Source organism: Hibiscus syriacus, unplaced genomic scaffold (assembly GCF_006381635.1).
Source record: "Hibiscus syriacus cultivar Baekdansim isolate YM2019G1 unplaced genomic scaffold, ASM638163v2 tig00018661_pilon, whole genome shotgun sequence".
Classification (NCBI taxonomy): domain Eukaryota; kingdom Viridiplantae; phylum Streptophyta; class Magnoliopsida; order Malvales; family Malvaceae; genus Hibiscus; species Hibiscus syriacus.
The window spans coordinates 1-4,582 of record NW_024062445.1 but is presented as its reverse complement, the minus strand read 5'-3'; the positions used below and the strand labels follow the sequence as shown (position 1 = coordinate 4,582).

The 4,582-nt window shown below is 31.3% G+C and overlaps 1 long non-coding RNA gene across 1 annotated transcript; it reads right to left on the bottom strand.

Annotated features, from left to right (window-relative positions):
* Positions 1 to 930: 930 nt before the first annotated feature.
* LOC120209339 lies at positions 931 to 4,582 on the bottom strand. The gene is made up of 3 exons (XR_005524391.1): positions 4,511 to 4,582; positions 4,371 to 4,412; positions 931 to 1,079 (listed from the first exon to the last, which is right to left on the bottom strand). It is a non-coding gene; the product is annotated as an uncharacterized LOC120209339 (long non-coding RNA).

Below are 4,582 nucleotides of genomic sequence, written 5' to 3'. Positions count from 1 at the left end.
AATATTTTTCTTATTGTTTATTATAAAATTAATAGATAAATAAATTAGAAGTAATTATTACTTAGTAATTTAGCATCTTTCTTATTGTCTATTAGCAATTTAATAATCATTATTTAGACTTTCTATTTTAAGTGGAATAATTTTTCAAGGTAACTACTACAAAAAAAATAATCAACTGCTCATTAACTTATCAAGTCGAGTTGGACCTTGCTCGACTCAACTCGTTAAGGTCTGGAGTTCGAATCAAACGTTAATGAACTGCTCAACTCATTTAGCACCCCTACTAATAACAGTACAGTTCATACAACCCGGATGAGCATCCGGTACCCCCGTTTCAGCCGATGAGTATACTAATTCTGAGGTTCTAGTGCCATTTCATTTGTTTGAGACAACCCAGACTTTTTATGTTTCCCCTTTCTTACCCACCTACCAGTCATAATTAACATCACATCGTCGATTGGTAAGTAACCTCTCGATATGTAATTCAATAATTTATCTGATTAGTAACTATAAGCCCAGTCAGCACGAGACTAAGAACCTGGGTTCTCATAATGGAACCAAAAGCAACTAGTTAAGACTAGAAATATGTTTAGAAAGAGAGTGAACCAAAGAAAGTAGGGGTTGGCCTTACCTCTGTTTCTTCTCTGTGAGGAAGCAATTCTTTCACCTTTCGCACAACGGTCATTGGATATGGAAATTCTTGTCAGTATATTATCAGCACATTAACACTTCCATTCGATTATCGACTAGTCTCCGTCTTTACCCGAGACACCAGTGACAGCTCTACCGCTGCTCTTCTTTACTCTCTTAAAGATCCTCTTCCGTGGAAGTAAAGAGGTGCTTGCGGCACTACTTTTAACCTTGGCCTGGCCCTGTTCAATCTTCTCTTCAGGTAAACCATCTGCTTTGGGTGCTCTCGCATAATTTTTAGGTGTACCTTCATCAGATGCTTTACCAAAATCGGCAACAATTACACCAGTTTGGTTGTCAGTAAGCTGCTTTGAACTGGGATCCTCTGAAATTTCAAGAACAGGAAGAAGTGCACGGCGGCTAAGGCGAAGTTGTCCCCTATCATTAACCTGCATTAGATGACATAGTTAATGGAGAGTTTATTTGAAGGAAAAAGGTGCAAAGACTAAGAATTGTAACAACATAGCTGTTTGATGGATTTACAAGATCAACATAAGGATAAAAATTTGGAAACCACTTATGCCATCTCATTGATTATATATTTAAAATGCATAGTACTGGTATATAGATCAACGCCACAGAATAGTTGAGTATTGCATGAACATGTCACAAAATAATAGTAAAAATCCAATAAAGCATATACCTATCAACTTATTAAGTAGGAAGCTAAACCGAATGTATAGAATATCATGTTTTTCATACAAAGTGAAGATAAATGTTGAAGATAAATGTTAAGCATTCTAAAACCAATTGGTAATATGTCCTTGGTTTTTAAGCTAAATCAGACTAATACTTTGACAACCCACAAATACTTTGTAAGACAAACATAACTACACAAAATTGAATTTCTTTGAGAGAATAATAATTATTTTAATATTTAAAACTATTATTTAATTTATTTTTAAATGATATAAATTAATTTTATTATCAATTTAAAATCTTCATATAACTCTAAATTATTATAAAAAGTAACTTTTATATTTAATAAAATTTACTAAATTAATATTAATAAATTTAATATTTTACTATTTTAAAATTAATTATATATATTATTAAATTAATTAATTAAAAGAACATAAAATATTATATAAAAACAATAAACTTTTTAATAAAAGCATGTAAGCAATGAATGAAGGACATGTTACACTTAGGGGGTGTTTGGTTAAGGATGGGAATCCCACAATCCTTTGTTTGGTTGGCTAGGAATCTCATTCCCGGTAATGTTTTATTACCAATAGTATATTTTTTAGGGTATATTACCGAGAATGTCATTACTTCCCTTCCCTTAGGTATTGTAACATTATCGGCGTTTTTGACTAAAATGCCCTTAAATTTTTATTTTTTTTTCAAAAATATTCTTCTTCTGTCATTGAATAATAAAAATTCTACAAAGATTAAATTGCAAATTTATTCTTAAATTATTTTAGATTTACAAAAAAAAATCTATGATTAAAATTTTATATGAAGTTCAGGGGTTAAAAAAAAAAATTATCCTTTCATTAAACCTTTTTATATTTTTAATTTTGTAAAAAAATTATATAAATATTATGAATTTAATTTTTTAAAGAAAATATATAAATATTTTACAATTTGTAATATTATACAAATATATAATAAGGATAATTTGGTCAAATATACATTCCAATAATCTTTTATTCCTTTAACCAAACACGGTAATCTTACATTCCTACTAAATCAACCAAACACAAAATACAACATTCCAGTAATCCTATTCTCTGGTAATCTTTTATTCCCACTGATAATCTTACATTCCGTGAACCAAACGCACCCTTAGGGTATCAAATAACGGAGCGCAAACGTGATAGCGGCCGTTATTTCGCGGTAGTGCCATCGTCCGATACTGTTATTGTCCAAAATAACAGTGTGAAGCGGAGAGGGAAGATTAGAGCTTGGAAGAAAGGAAAAAAAATAACCAGACCCATACATGTTTTTTGGACAACAAAGAGGGGAAAACATGCGAACATGAAGTTCCAATTGATGATTTTTCAACAAAGAAAGAACAGGGAAAGCTTTAAACAACACATCTACAAGAAAAAAAATGAAGATTTTTGATGAAAATCACAAAACGAAAATAAACATGGGAATCCAATTTTATGATTTTGTTGTGTATGATAGAAGAAGAAGAGGCTTGGAGATTTAATAATTTTTATTTTATTTATGTTTTAGATTTAAATATTTTTTTACTTTTAATTTTTTGGGTTTGAACCAAAAGAAATCCAAATAAATTAATAAGATATGGGTTACATGTTATGGGTTTTTTTTTGTTGGGTTTATTTTAGTTTTGTGAATTTTAAATTTTAATATGTTGTTTTTGGTAAGTGAATAATAATAGATAATTTTATGGAAATTTTTTTTAAATGATTATGATTTATTTTAAGAGATTGAATGTTGAATTTAAATTTTATACACTTAAATTATTTTTTTTATTTATTAATTTATGCAATAAACTTACTTTTCTTCAATGTTAGTAAAGTTATTATATTTTGTATTATATATTGATAATAGAAGTAATGAATTGTTTATATTTATAAATTCAAATTTTAATTTTATGTTTTGTATAATATTTTTAAGAAATTTATAAATAAATATAAGAATAATTAATGATGGTAAAAAGTATGCTCATGTATTAATAAAAGCTTTTAGAAGTTCATAAGGATTAGAAAACACTCTAAATATCATTAAATTAATTTTATTTATAATTAATTTTATATTTTGTAATAAGTTGTGCGAATTAAAAAAATTCACGTCCGCGAAACCCGCAATGACTGCGATAACATCCGTTACGTCCGCGGCCGTGATAAACACAACATGACCAAAAACGCAACCGCGACCGCGATTTGAATATCTGATTACAATAAATAAATATTAGAGTGGGTTTTAGATTTGGACCGATTTATAAGTAATTTTTTATGGGTTAGGGTTAGGGTTGAATTATAAAAGTGTAATAAATTAGAGAGTGTTTTCTGCCGCTCTCTCCCGTTCTTCTACTTTTCCTTCTCACTGTCTTCTTCTTCTACCTATTGTATCTGGTTTTTTTCCTTTTTTTTTCTATGAAAAAGCACAAAAGCGCTGCGCCCGGCGCCAGGCCCTTAAAGCCCGTAGGCGCGCGCCTCCAGCAGCCTCCCGTAAAATGCCTCGCCCCAACCCAGGCGGGCGCTGCCTTCATCACCCGGCTGCACCTCACGCCTAGGGCGCGCCTTTTAAAACACAGAATGTAAAGGGGGACAACTTTAATATAAAACCACATGAAACAATACTTAAGAAACGTGCGATAACACCACTTAACACTCCTCTTGTTTCACTCACAGGGCCAACAAATTCACAACCTCACCCAGGATTGTCAGCCTCACATGGGGTTAGGTATGAAGAACAGCATAACAAAACTTGGGCTTCGATACTATGTTAAGCATCGAACTAATACCAATTTGTAATAGGTGAGGCGCCCTACCTTAATAAAAGGCCACAGGAAACTCAATAATTAATAGACGTGAGATGCCACCACTTAGTAATTAGCAATGTACTGGCATGATACAGAGTGAATATAGCACGGACCCAGTACAAAAATGCATGGATATATTGATTTTAAGTAGACAACACTAGCCATATTCAGTTATATGATAGAATATAAGCATTTCAAAAAAACAAAAAAAGCTGCATACCTCGATAAGTTTAACATCAACACGATCACCGACTTTAAAAGCCTATGATGTAAAAAATTAGAACAATAATAATTTCAGTAGCTCAGAGTGATAATGCATCTGCAAGTTGAGGAAAAATGAAATAGAAAAGGTATTCTTACATCTTCGGCCTTGGCCAACCAGTCTGAAGTCAGCTCACTAATGTGGCAAAGTCCATGAGAAAACAGTTTTTT